Source organism: Pleuronectes platessa, chromosome 3 (genome assembly GCF_947347685.1).
Source record: "Pleuronectes platessa chromosome 3, fPlePla1.1, whole genome shotgun sequence".
NCBI lineage: Eukaryota > Metazoa > Chordata > Actinopteri > Pleuronectiformes > Pleuronectidae > Pleuronectes > Pleuronectes platessa.
Window position 1 is genome coordinate 19,973,924 of NC_070628.1, and position 15,395 is coordinate 19,989,318.

The following is a 15,395-nucleotide window of genomic DNA, read 5'->3' on the forward strand; positions in this document are numbered from 1 at the left end:
GTCACGTTTATCTGTGTTCATATAGAGATAGATGTTGAAAGAGATTTGCCAAAATGTCGCCGTAGAGCTAAAAACACCTACAAAGAGTATCGCTGTTTGTGTTTTCTGTGGTCAATCGTCTAACCTGGCTGGACTCGTCTGACTGTACACAGTGCCAGGCGGAGGACTGAGTTGCCTGTTGTCCACAGAGCCTTATCCGTCTTCAGACAATAGCTAATGGGCGCCAAGATTCTGTTGAGATCGCAGCTGTTTTGGCTGCAACGGTGCACCGAGATTAAAGAAGTAAAGGAAAACCTTTGAGAAATGGAACGCAAATCCTTGATAATGCAAAACCCTTCAAGAAACATAAAAACGAAATGAACTGTGAGCAGCAGAATCAAACAAGTATCCAAACCACAGTTTCCTATCAGCATGTCATGAAAGGAACACCCAGAAAACAACGGTCAGAAATAGAATCGTCTCCTTATCTGTGGTCGGTCTTGAGTAAACAAACACCTGTGAAAAGCCAGATCGACTAAAGTGCCTGACGTACCCTCCTTTCCCTCAGGGGGGTAAAGAGTGGAACAGGAGTCACAGGACGGGGAAGAAACTAAAATACTTAACTCTTAACACTCATTTAAAAACATGTGGAGAATTAAACGCAGGTAGCACGTCACACATCGATGTGGCCCAGACGCATTAAATAATCCCAGCACACACCCCCGCCGCAATACCCCACCCCCTCCCCATCGAGCATGCCTGACACTTGAGAGGGCGGCACCTCTCCTCTGCACACAGAGAGCCATCCCGGGCCCATTCACGGCTCCCAGCTCTATTCTTCTCCATTGTAAAAGAACCCTCGATCTGAAAGGAGGGAAAAGGGCCTCTGGTATTTCATTTAGCACGAAGCAAACCAAAAGAGGAAAGTCTTCCATTCCCTATTGGCGGCGTTAAACTTTCTCATTTGGCCTGAACATTTTGCACATGCAGCAAATAAGACCACCCCAAAAAACACAATAACACAATCTATGCCTCAGCCTTGAGAACATGCATGAGATCCACACAGATTTGTGTACTTTTACTTAGTGCTGTCAGCTCCGGTAAAATGAAGGCAATGAAAGTAGTGAGATAACAGTCTGGATTGTGGAGAACACTGCATCCATTATATCAGTCACACACACACACACACGCAGACTAATCAAACAATCAGCTCTCCTTATTAAATAAGCTGCAGCACAAACCTGCTGAACCGACGATCCGAGTCAAACTGCCGCCTCTGAGTCGTCCTCTCCACCACACGGCTGAGATCCACCTGCACTGCAGCGAGCTCCTCTGCCCCTCCGTCCGTCGCCCTCGCTCTAACACGCCTCTCTCTCTGGAGCAGTGTGAAACTGTTGCTGCCCTCCTTCCTCCACGCTCCTCCTCTTTGCTCTCTCTTTCACTCACTGAATCAGGAGGAGCCGCTGTGCTTCATCCGTGCAGAACGAGAGGCGAAGCAACACTGATAGAGAGCACAACTTATCTGCTGCAGGGGACACAGACGACCAGCCCGCAGAGAGAGAGAGAGAGAGAGAGAGAGAGAGAGAAAGAGAGAGAACTGTGAACTCACTGGCTGCTGATTGTGGTGGTGGAGGGGTTGAAGGGGGGAGGGGGGAGGGGTGAACCTAATTTAAATTCACACACGCAGGGGTGAGATGACAGGGTCTTTTGCCCCCCCGAGAGCTTCAGTCAAATCATGTTAACAAACAGCTTATTGATTGGCTCATCCTTCACAGCAAAGTGACGACTCGGGGTAGAAGAAAAAGTCTCCTCAACTGAAGCTCTCTGGACTTACTCCCTCGTCTCTGTCTTTTACTTTCTTTGCCTCCAGCCAATCTCTCCCTAAATCCTTTCAGCCACCCCCTCCTACCAAACTTTTAATTCTAATCCGAAATCGCCTACACTTAAAATTGTTGTTGCTAAATTTCACAAAGTCTATGGCAAGGCATAGAAAACAGCACCACTAGATTTAACTGGGTCTGACAAGAGGGTCGTCGGCTCCAGGGTCCCCCCCCACTTCACTTCCAAAAGACATCCAGCACTTTCCCTGATAGCAGCTTGACAGTCTCCTCATATGAAACATTTCCATCCACTCAAGCCTGTGCAGGGAGATTTACCCAAAACAAAGAACGAAAGAAGGGAGAAGGTGATGACATTTTTAAAATAAGGGAATTAGCACAAAATATCAAGTTGCTGACTTTGGACTCATCAGTAATTTGAAGCTAAACCCGCAGAATAAAAAGTGTTTTTTCCCATGTCTTTGATTAAAAGTCATAAAATGGCAAAAGGTTAAATATAACTAATTGGTGAACATATCAGGGACTATAGGGTTTTTTAAGTGAGAAGGTTTCAGTGCTGTCACATTGTCGTGATAACATCAACTTGTTAACTGGGTTGAAATAAAAAGAGGCCAGAGGAATGAGATTAAATTAGCATGTGAATGGCTGAGTCACTAACCAGGCTGTCCATGCAAAATTCAACCGAGGAGCCATTTCCTCAGCCCGCCTCCTTCCCTTCATGACTTCTTAAGCTGTTTCAGACATGACCTGCAGGTAAAATCCGGAGGGAATTGGCTATAGAGTTTAACTGGAGTCTTCTTTCACACATGACAACGCAGGAAGAGAATCTCTGCAAAACGCTTTCAGCATCAAATCATCTACATTATTCAGGCTAAATGTGGAGCAGCCGCTTTCTGAGAAAGTCTGCAGAAACTGCGGAGAGTATCACTCGGACATTTGCGTTTACACAACTCATGTTCGAAAGCAGCTTTATTGAAAGCCATGCTGCCCCATTGAAGTGTTTTATGGACATTATTTAAGTGGCGGGTTTTAGGCGGCTTGTAAGAAGATTTTGCAAGAGGCCTCAGTTTTCTCAGAGACATGTTTAGAGGAATTAAAAAGGGGCATCGGATGACATAACTTGTGTCTGCAAGTTTATGGTCAGTGAGGGCAAAAAAAAAAAAAAAAATGTTTCCATGTGAAGGATTAAAGCTTGGCTTTATTGCTGACCAGCAGAGAAAAAGGCTGTCAACAATTACAGGAAGCAAAAACACATGGTACTGCCCAAAAGCCAGTGAGCCAGTTGAGCCCAAATCAATTCAGAATCAATTATTCAAGCTCAGAGAGAGGGATTATGGGGAGACGCAGTTCAGCCAAACTACTGTCTCACCGGCTGTGGATTTCTAAAGCTGCTTTCAGACATGCACTGAACTCCAGAACACCTTTGTAGACATTTGGAAATGTCCGACCGTGAGCGCCTCCATAGTTTCTGCAGAGTTTCTCTGGCCAGCGCCTTGGTACAAAACTCTGCAGAATGTCCGAAGGAGCCAGTGAGAACACAGCAGGAGATCCTCTGAAAACACAGAGACACACACGAAGAAAAACAGTGACAATGATGTTAAGAGAGCATCTGGTAGTACGGGGCCAACACCAAAGTTGATGTGCCATAAACAAAAACACGCCATCGCTGAAATCAATAATCTAGCTTGCGTCTGCCTTCTGTCCCTCACCTGAGTCCTCTAGGGATTTCTGTGTTGTTGTGGACGTGGCTGAGCAGAGAATCTCCTGCTGCATTGTTCATGTGTGAAAGGCAAACTCCAGACATTTTGTTGCGTTTCCAAAATGTCAATAAAGTTCTTGAATCTTGAATATTGCATTTGGGTATATATGATGAGAGGAACCTTCCCTCATCAGGTCAGAGGACAGTGAGTCTCTCACATTGGAAACTGTGAAGTTGTTGCCGGTTCAAAATGCCCTGAAATAAAAAGATGCCTCAGCGTTTTCCAGAGTCATTCGTATCTGACAGCTAACGGCCCGTGCTCCCAGAAAAATCCCAAACCTGTGACCATTGGACAAGGAGGTTTACCCAAAACAAAGAAAGAAAGGAGGTGATGACATCATTTTCCAGCTTTTTTGCGATTTTAAAGTTACAGCATATGTACTACAAGAACACACGGGCAAACAATCTTTGGCTTCACTAGTAAATAAAAACAATCAATTATTGCAGCCCTATAAACAAGATGTAATGTCCCATGCTTGCAGACAAACTACAGAGCTTTTGTAGTCCTCCTGCATGGAGCTCACCGTCATGATGCCACTTCAGAAGCAAACACCGAACACATGCATTCATTACACATATAGGAACCAGGACCTCATCCCTCCAGCTCCCGGCGACAGTTCATACCTGTCCCAGGATTAACCTCGCCCTCTGGCCTCCTGTGGCAGAGCTGGAGCTGGAGGCCCGGTCTAACATTGGAATATATCTGAGTGAAATGCGCAGGGGCCCGGCACTCACCACGGGTTAAAAAGGGATGCATGTCTAGATTATTTATGAGTGAGACTGCTAGATGTAGCTTTCTACAATGCCACCTTTAAGGAGAGAAAGATGGCGGAGTGCACTTTGTGAATGGTAAATGCTGCATGTATAGTGCATGTTAAAATGAACTCACGCTGGTGGGTAATTATATATGTGTGTGTGGAGCAGAGAGGGTCTTAAAGTCAGTGTAGAGATGTGAATCTGCAGCTTGTTAATTCTGTGTGTGTACACATGAATCGACAAATCATCACGTGCTTGTGTGCCAGTCTCCTTCCACTAATAGATCCAGACATAATGTTGGTCACCTCAAAACCGCAGACTCAGCAACTGCACAGCAACGAGTTTGCATGTATGATGTGATGGACACTGACACGAGCTGAGGCAGAGTATCAGCAACTGTAGATCAGACTTCATCAAAAATGGTGAAAAATAAGATCAGGGGTGTATTTCCTTTGACCAACTATTAGGTGGAGTTATTACTTAAACATATATTACACAAAAATTTGCAGGGATACACAGGATATTCTTTAAATCCTGGTAAACCTGCAAAAAAGGTGATTAACTCCTTTTTCAGTGTCATTTGAGGAGTTCCCCCTTTTTCACCCTGGTGCGTTTGTGACATTGAACATGAAGCGCCTGAAACTGAGAATATCTCTCGCCCCAAGTGTTGCATCTTACATGATATGAAAAAAGAAAAACAATAAATTCATAAATAAAAAATATTTCTGTTTCATGTTGTTCCCAAATGTAAAAAAACAATAGGTACATTAATGTTCAAGGCTCTTTATATGCAGCTTATATGATATCTCAATATGACTGTCATCATTTTGCAGCGGGAGAGGTGACAATCAAGATAGAGAAGAAGAAAGTAGTAAATTCACCCGGGTGTCATGTTTCCATCACTGCTGTTCTGAGCCGGAGGCAAAGTCATTAGACCTGAAAGTGCATGTTGAATGTATCCATTCCCATTGCAGACAAAAGCCGGGTGTTAGCGGGAGTTTAGTGGGAGTTTTTTGATAAGTGGAAAAGGGGCTTTTGTTTTCTCAGAGTTCAAAATATAACATCTCCATTTTAGGTGCTCACAAAGTTGTGTGGACAGCGGGTGTAAACAGCGATGCATTTTAAAACTAAATGTAGTGGTGTGGATATTAACCACAAAACAACAACAGACATTCTTCTCTCTCCTCTCATGTTTGACCAATTGTCATCGGAGCAACCGTTCGGTAAAGAAGGGGATGTGTGTGTGGGGGGGGGGGGGGGAGAGTTACCATGCTGCGTCAGAGAGGGTTAAACATCCACTGTGACATGAAAATAGAATGCTGTAACGTCTGACACGTTATACTGACATTTGCAATGAGAGATCTCAAAGAGAGTTCGAGGCAACACAAAGTTGGCATTTTAACACTAATTCCACAAAACAGCTGACGGTGCCCAAGCAGACACACAATTTCCCCTGTCAACACTAACTTCTGAGATGCAAGAGCAGCCTTTTATTAAGTATTTACTCTGCAGAGTGTTTTTGATCCTGACTATTTGGACCAAGTTCATGCTGACACTGCGTCCATTTTAATTGTCATGCGTCTCCTCTCAAGCCACAAAAAATGCTCTTTTCACTGTTCCAAGTGACAAAAATGCAGCTTTCCTTAATCCAAAACAACCAAGTACACAACAAGGAACATACAAAAATAACACAATACCCACACAACTGGAGCATCAACAATAAAACAGCAATACAACAGCTGTCTTTTAATTTGCCTGCATATATTATAATGAAAAAGAACATACTGTGCCTAAAACCAGATTAAATGGTACAAAACAAAAGCTCTCTGCTGTGGCTGCAACCCTCTGCATGCAGAGTAAATAAGCCCATTCTACCCCCTGCAAAGAGCAGGAGACGTAGCTGCTGACGCGAGTTCAAATCCCCTGAAAACCCCAGAGGAAGAGCTGGGATTCACCTGCAGAGGAGTAGAGAGAAGTTTAGGTCTGTATCGCAGTGCGTTTGTTTGGAAATCCGAACAATGTGTTGTCATATTGTTGATAAAACATAATGGTGGAGGGATTTGTGGCAGCTAGAGTAGTCTGTGTGTTTGTGCGTGTTGGAATACTCCCAAACATTTGTTCCAGAATCCAGAAAACTAAATTCACAGTTGGAACACCAGCTTGGAAATTCGGCCCAAATGTTCACGTTAGTTGCCGAGTTGCAGAGGTCATCACAAACTAATTAACCTAATTTACAATCAGCTCTACAGAGTAGTGTTTAATGTAAATGTGTCAAATGTTATACTATAGGTGTATCTGTCATAGTCCCAACACAGTTATTAAGCCACTAGACTTTCATGATTATCATGAACACATTATAAAGGATTTATATGGTAATGTCAAACTGGATCCTTTTTCTTTGCTCTTCATTGCAATGCAAATATTTTAAAAACTGTCCAGGTGTTGATTGAATGTTATAAACATAATTACATCAGACTTTGTTGACAGGGTCCATGTTTTTTTAACACTTTAATGTTGGAAAATCTCACTTCACAACTCTGGAGATTGGACCTTCTGAGGAGCCTGTGATAGGTTCACAGCAATTTACTGAACAAGGTTGAGTAACTGTGATAAGTGAAGCTGACAAATGGCCTTGTTTTTCCATTGTTTGTTCCCTGATTTCAGTCGACTCGTGTCCTGGGGCGACACCCCCCCCCCCACCCCACCGCGCCAAGAGTCAAGGGGGTGTCGCGACTCAGAGCCTACGTGTATGGGGGGTGGTGGAGGTGGTCTTCAACTCCCCTTGTTGACTGTAACACCATGTGACAAGAGATAAACATAGAGTTTCAGCTAATGAGTCGGTGTCTGGAGCGAGGTCAGGAGGTGCTCATTACGGTCAAGATGCACACTGGGACCAAGAGCGTGTTTCCAGGGTTACCTTAAATTGAATAATCTAAACTGGGAGAACGGTGACAAGGGCACGTTGTTTAAAAGTGACTTGAGATCAGCTGAACACGTGTCAACCATCCGCACAGAGGAACAAGACGGCAGCTTCTGCGATAATCGAATCGGGGTTAGCGGGAACAAAGGGTCATCTGCTTTCGACAGTTCATCAAAAATACGAACATACAGCCTAATCTCCCTGTGCGTTCCGGAGGGAGCAGTTAAAACATGCAGTAAATCTTAAACATATCCAAGAGGGGGGAGGGGGGGGGGGGGGCGTGAGAGCACCTCTTCCACACGGAGCGAGAGACCCAGACAAACACAGGTCGCTGCCAAGCATCGTTACTTACAACACCCACTGCACACCAGCGCACATTTCCACTGCCGGCTGCCAGACCCAGTGACGGTGACATTACATAAAAACAATCTGCTAAAAAAATAACTCCAAATCTCTCCCACAGAGAAAATCCATTTAATGCGGGATGTGCTATTGGAAACAAAAGGGGTATGGACATTTTTGGAGTGTTTTTCTGCATCGGGACAGAATGACTAAAGAGTGAAAATATTTTGACATCACTGTGTGGCTCCATTTTGAATAACTCTGTGTAATGCAGGCTGTCAGGCCCCTCTAAATTTGCAGCTTTTGGGACGAAGCAGAGAGTCAAAGAGTTATGATGTTTGTATTGTGGACTTTTATGGCGACTATGACGACACTAATGAAATTATAAATGGAGACCCTCTGACCAGAACTGAGCCACAATGGAGATAAATAATTTGCTTCGGGTTCGGCATTCCTAGAGTTCCAGGTGTGTGAATCATTTATCATCATTTATAAAATGAAAACATACGATGATTTAAACAAGTAGAGCCAGATTGATTTACTCTAGAATGAGTTTTCCACAGATATGTCCGTTTTGGTGTTTGTTTGCTGACAGGAAAACTTATTTTACACTAATGCAAGAAAGGTTAGGTTATGTTTACAATTCACATCAAAAGTTGTATTTTCTTTATTAAAGGCTTAAGTATTTGGGTGCATTGGTGTTTTTTTTTAGCAGTTATTTATAATTAAGTTTATGGTTAAACTGTAAAATATCAAGCTTTAGTATCGTCCTTATTAATTGGGCTCTAACTTATATATGAGTAAGGTGAACAAGCTTTGTTTTCCTAATGCAGGCAACAAGCCACTTGTATCATATCCACAGATGACACTAATGCTGTTAGTGCTACTGTTTCAGCCCAGAGGCCTTGATGGCCTCTCATGATCTAAAATCATGAGAAGAGAAAATGAAAAAAAGAATAAAAATATTTTTTTTCAGGTGGGTGTTTTCCTTTAAGACTGACCCGACCAGTGTCAGGTCACGTCAGACTTGAGTTGCGGATCACTGAGCTGCAACGCTCCTCCTCATCTCCTCGTCCTCCCTCAACTGCAACTGCATTTTCTCTTCTGGTGTCATGAGGAGGCTCAAATGAATCAGCCTATTGAGCCGGGCAGAACTGTGCACTGGCTTTGACAGTGCCAAAGTGTGCGTGTTCGTGCACGTGAGTGAGAGAGCAACAGGGCATGTGTGTGTGTGTGTGTTTCAGTCCAACTTTCCCAGCCTCCCAGAACACAAAGCTGTCCTTTGTGGCATCTCAGCACTACAAAGCCCCACAGGCCACCAGAGCTGAAAGTGAAAAGTGTGTGAGCTGTTGAGTGAGTTGAGTCTTTGGTGTCTATATGTCATGTGCACTTGACTAAATATATAAAAGTAGGGAAAGTGAAGAGATCATCTGCATGAGTGCAGTCTCTTCACATACTGTACATGTGTGTCTTGTGTACGTGGTCAACCTGTGGCCACAGACAGCACCCACTCTGCAGTTGAATGGGATGCACCAAACCATTAAAAGACCCATCATGTGGCTCAGAACCAGAGTCGAGCTCCACCTCCACCGCAAAAGCCTGGCAGTAGATCTCACCGACTAGACCAGAGCGCTCGCTTCCATCCTGACACAACTATAAACAAAGTGCAGCAACTCTCATCAGATACGGCCGTAAAACACAAAACACATACACAACATCTGCAATCAGTCTTACACACACACACACACACGCACACACACACACACAAACAAAACCCCACCTCCAGCTGTTGATGAGTCACAGATGAGACGGCTGTTATTAATCAGGGACACACCCACACTGATTATAATAAAAACTGTTTTATAACTACAAATAAGTAGATGACAGATGTTGGAAAGACCCTTTTGATTAATGTGTGTGCGTGTGTGTGTGTGTGTGTGTGTGTGTGTGTGTGTGTATTTCCAGGTCTGCAGAGAGAGGGAACCTTTCCATTATCATCTCGGTCTAACCACACTGTTTTGTTTTTTTATACCGACCGAACCAAATATCTCAATTAAATCAGCTACACCAGTTTTGTTTCGTCAAGCTGTGAACACTTACATCAATAGATTTGACACGACCGACAGGATTAACAGGAACAAACTTGTAATTAACTCAACCCATGTCATGCTGCAGGGTTCGGCTGGACGTCATTGCACAGTTATCCCCGGTGGATGTGCACGGGAGTGTCTATGATTTACAACAAAGACATCTCCCTGAAAGTCGGAGAACTGCAGGCCTTTTTATTGTTTCCACCCTTTATACGATCCATCTCTGTGGGTGGACGCCTGCAGGACATTTTTATGTTTCTATAACTGTATCCTCCACCAGCTGCTCATAACTGCAGTAAAAGGTTTTCTTATTCAAATCTTCTTTGCCCTGCAGGGTCGTCTCTACGCTGGCGCCAGTTTGTACGTCATCACAGTGACTTGTGTTTGACAAAGACAAATACCTGTCAGACTCAGAGATGAATGTCCGTTACCGTATAAACACGGTATGCAGCAGTCTTTCAAGTTTTGGAGGACCCTCCCTTCCAAATGTATCCAAAAGAGACATATCTACACAAACGATTAAAAATGTCCAAAAAACTCAGAAGAAAGCCAACTGCTCTGTGGCTTCCCAGGAAGAAGGAGGAAACATTCAAATGGACAGAGAGTGCCTGCAGACTGAAAGTCATCAAACTGGGATAGAGGGTCATTAAGTATCAGTTATGCTCAGGCTACTCTCTGCCTGGAATTAAATAGGGTTTACAGAAACAAAGGTATTGATTATCTTATGTCTCTGCATCAAAATATCATGTGGTAAAAACAACAACCACTGAAAATGTATTTTTAATGGTGGTGTATAATAGCTCTTCAATCATGTAATGATGATATTGTCTTTATTGGTGCATTTGTGGACTTTGTAATACTGTTTCAATTCTTATACATTTACAGTAAGATATAAAAAAAAATGCTGACCTAAGAGCACAGTAATTATTTACTATTCTCAACTGTATGTTATGTGCATTGAGATTATGTCTGTGGAGATTTGTTGCAATTGAATTGAATTGAAATATCATCTTCACACTGGTCGATTTCAAACCAACGACCAAGGTAATTTCCCCCATCCCCGTTTCTGGTGGATGTCAAAAAGCTCCACTATTGTGTGCTATCCTGTCTGATAAAAACTATGCTTGTTTACAAATACAGTATAATTGCGACTGCATTATGTTTTCTACTATAATAAAGATGATATGTTGTTAAAGTTCAAAATTTGATAAAGAAGATAATGACCACAGACAACGTATTTGTTTTCCTCCCAAAACGTCAAATGTTGTAGTATAAAAGTTTTTCATGGAGATGTTTAGGCACTAACGGTACATGGTGAAGGTTCTGGTAAGAGTGTGCTCTTGTTTAATACAGAGGAATTTTCACAATGAACAGAGCACAACTTTCCCCTTTAACCACAGGTCCTTTTGTTACATCAATCCAACCACTGATGGTAATCTGGATGCAATCCCCGGGCTCTGATGTGAAAATTGTGTGTTTTGCATCGACTCCCAAACCATCCTGAAAACCACACAACCATTATCAAATGTAGCATTTTGCTCACGGAAAGAAAATCCTTATCCTGCCAGCGATTACAATGCCACCACAATGTAAACTAACTGGAAAAATAGTTAAATAGAAAATTAATGTCATTTTGAAGTGACATGTGTGTTTATACAGAGGCTGATCTGTGGGCAGCCGACGTGTGGTCTGGATTAGCAGTGATATAAGAGCAACTGTGATGTCATCCGAATGAGCGATAGACGGCAGACAGCGAGTCAGTGCCGAGTCAGTGCAGTGTCTACGATCACAGAGTCGATTAACTGCAACAAGTATCGAACACAGAGAAGCTGATGGCCGCCTGGGGGTTTGAAAAGCTGCGTTTGCACAGGAAGGAGACTGGTGGCAGGTCTGAGTCTCCAGACCAGCTGCCGAACCATGATAAAAGGAAATGGACCAGTCGGAAAACTTGTTCAGGTAAATGATGCAGGTTCTCAGAGGGTGGTGATATAAAAAGAGGATGGATTGATCACATCAACCTTTTCAAATCATTAAGATATTCTTTTATTGTTGTGTACAACAATATAAAAGGCTGAACAAGAGAAAATCTCTTTTGTAGTCTGCTGTTATTTCTTGCCCGACTGAGATGGACAGTTAAACGTTGCATTTAATTATAAACTGCCAGAATAACAAGCAGAATTTAGAAAATCCCCAAAAATGTGTCACTCCTTTTATTAACTTTTATTCTTCATCCACTAGGGCTCTCTCGAAAAAATTTAATACAATCGAGATTGATGACATCATGAATCAGCATGGGATCATGGGAGTTTTTGTCTTCACCACCACTGCCATTGAAAATCTACCCGACGTGACTAAGAAGTAAATGATGTTGATGTCATATATTCAAGTTTTATATAGGTTGCATAGCAAACGGAAATAGGAAATATTATTCCAATAAGAGTGACCAATAAAAAAATAGAGTGGAAGGAAAAAACAGCCGAACCAGCCTGGCTAACTGGTGTCACTGGGTTTTTCCTTCGAGAGCCGTCACTTGTTCCAGAGTAGAGACGAGCACAGCAGTGGCTAAAGCGGATAAGATGCAAATAAAAGTCGACCAAAAGGAAATGTACTGTTACCTTCAATAAAATTGTGGAGTTTGAGCATTGTTGAAAAAATTGAGGGATGATGTAAGTGTACAAGTCAACTAAATATGTTACATTTGTTTAGTATACAAATAATAATATAAAGACATTTCAACAAGGTGCATGAGATGAGGACCAGGCTCCTTACAGCCTTGCTGGGCAAAGGAAATGTAAAATAATTGAAAAAGATGGGCAGAGGAAAGCAGGAGGAGAATAGACAATGAACAGTAAAGGAAAGCAACAGTGAGCGGAGAATACAGAAGAAGCAAGAAAAAAAAAAGGAAAATGACCAATGGAAAGTTTTGACCTGAGCTTTCTGACTCCAGTAAATGGTTTTGCAGTCATATGTGCTTTATACCTCTGTTCTCCTCTTTTGTATTTCTGGCTACTTCTCAACTTTTCTTTCAGATCTCCTCGTGCAGACACCATCAAAAGCCTCAGGAACACCTCCTCTACTTTCCTCCCTCGGCTTCTGTCTTTGTTATCTGGTTACATGGACACACTTCATGAGACGCCAACGGTTTCACTTTTGCACCTTCAACAACTCTCACCGACTTAAATCACATGAGACACGTTTACAGGAATTGTTAGCCTGCTGGACAGAAAGAGAAAGTAAAGTGACTTGTTATGTTTTTAGATTTTTTTAAAACTATATTGTTGTATTAGCAATATATGAAATGACTGTATGATGTGAACGAGTCACTTCTAGAGACAAACCTACAGAATGATCACCCGTTCCCCTCAGCTCTATAGAACATTGCAGTTTTTTGGTTCTGTGGCTCAAGTTTAGTGTTTGGTTCAGTCTCACCAGTATTATTGGGAATGTGAGAATGCAAATGTCTGAATCAATTGGTCTGGACAATTTTTTTAACTTTTCTTTTCCTGCCATTCCCCAAGTAAAATATCCAGAAAATGTCCAAGTGAGCGCATGTGAGAATACAGCTGGAAAAGGTCTGGAAAATCACAGCAACAGAGAGGACTTATTGATTATATTTCTAACACATGACATATGTGAAACTGAAAGAATACGAATATCTCAAAATGAAACCGAGCTACTATACACTTAGAAGACACACACGAAAGATTTCAACCTGTTTCCCAAATGTCCAGTAACACATTTTCCGGAGTTAATGTCCGAAAACAGCTTGTGTTTTAATATAACTATTAAAAGTCCACACACATCAAAAGGCTTAATATGACTAACTCTTTTCAATAGTGCGTCTAACTGCTGAACTCTTGCTACCAGCACAAACTAAATAACAGAGAGCACCATGAAACTCATTAAGGGATTCACATCAGCGGCTGTTAATCCACTTTCTATTATGGCGTAATCTCTAAATGAAGCATTAGGAGATTTATCCAGATGTCATTGCTGTCGTTTGCACTCTAAATGGCAAACACATCCAAACAAAGCTGACAGCTCAAGTTGGAACCCTGCGGCGGATCCCTGACAGATATTCAAACAAGCTTAGACTGAGTGTAAAAAATTCTCAACGCACCCTTTAAGAAATTGTTTGATTTACTACATCGATAAACAATTACGATATACAATATCATAAAAACACTAAGTTCCAATTTGTTGATCAGGGCAGATGTTGAGTGCATAAGAACATTTTAGAGCAAATGCTTAATGAAGCCAATGTTTATCAGTTATCGGTCCTCGATGTCAGATGAAAAGACGCAGCTATTTATATGGTTACCACTATTATCTACTCACCACTATAAAAAGTCCAGTAACGGAAGTAGCGATGCTAGCAGACGTAGGGATGCAAACTCCAAGCATGCCCTTGGGTGTGTGTGCGGTTTCCTGGTGGGTCCATGAGAACGTGAAGGCGCCTCCGAGGAGGACATCAGAGGACATTTAGGCTTAAAACATGGTGTAAATTACGCCGTTCCTATCCAAATATGAATGTCGGGGCTTGCAGACACTTGGTTCACACCAAACGAACAGTATGGAGGCAAGTTATGTTTTTTTCCATTACGTCTGAAGAAGGGGTCACCTTGGCTGCAACACTGTTTACCCCTGATACTCCTCAAGTGTCTTGTTGACTCAAACACCTCAACCACCCCTCAATCGTCATAGTGCTGAGTAAATAATGAGTGAATTTTCATTTTTCGGTGAACTGTCCCTTTAAAGACTAATTAAGTCAGATATTCCTAATTAGGCTGCAGCAGTACCATTGTTCAACATACTGATCTAGATAGAAAGCACAATATTACCTACCAGCCAAAGCTGCAGTAATAAAGAAGCCAAACCTGGTTAATGTTCAAATGGTCCCATGCAGTGATGAAGGACCCAGATATGAGAAGGACTGTCGCCCCGCTCAGACTGCAGCAGGACTCCAAGAGGTATTTGACACATTATGAGACACGTCAGCGAGCACAGCTGCAATGTTTCCCCTCCATGACCTCATGAGCTCTGGACCTGGGTGATTTGCCAAACTGAGACTGAGCGGATGAGAGAGATGCACTGAAAGTATCTGACAGGGAGCGAGGGAGAGTGGGAGGGAAAGATAAGACCTGTGAGAGGAGGCAGATAAAGAGTAACAGAGATGGAAAAGAGAGGATGGATCGACAGAGACGACCCTCCTCAATGTGCAGTCTTGCCTCTTACAACACATTTCACAAGATCCAAAGCAAAATACTGCAAAGATACTTAACCTGACATCTGAGTATGCATCCTGCTGACGGATGAGAACTAAAATCAAACTCTAAAATGAACTTAAAGGAGAATAGAAAAGCTCAAAATGGTGTTGTACCCTGCCTTCTGGAGACCGTCACTCGCTTCAAGACGTTTTTTGTGCTTTTTGGTTATGGTGGTCAAGAAAGATGAAGAAACAAGGTTCCACCAGGTATCTTTAAATGAGTTTTGGATTATGACTCTAAACAGAAGCAGAAAACCGACTCTTAACATGTATAAGCAAGGCAGACACTAAAAACAGCATCCAAGGACTCAAATGTATCTTGGAAATTAAATATCTGTACCAATTGTCACACAATATGTCTGTTGACCATATTTATCAAAAATGCTGTCTTTCAACATAACACATATATCCCAAACACTGAAGAACACTGACAACATGCGCAAAA

At 42.3% G+C, this 15,395-nt stretch overlaps 1 protein-coding gene across 6 annotated transcripts in view; it reads right to left on the reverse strand.

Annotated features, from left to right (window-relative positions):
• add3a (adducin 3 (gamma) a) overlaps positions 1 to 15,395 on the reverse strand; it is a 99,218-nt gene that overhangs the window by 65,592 nt on the left and 18,231 nt on the right. For 3 of the 6 annotated variants that reach the window (XM_053417699.1, XM_053417693.1, XM_053417697.1), the window contains exon 2: positions 1,221 to 1,504. The exons of 2 other annotated variants lie outside the window; for them this stretch is intronic. The gene's annotated coding sequence lies outside the window, so the exon portion shown is untranslated. Of the gene's footprint in view, positions 1 to 1,220; positions 1,505 to 2,475; positions 2,583 to 15,395 lie in introns of those variants that run through there. One more of the 6 variants, XM_053417694.1, reaches the window with a different exon arrangement.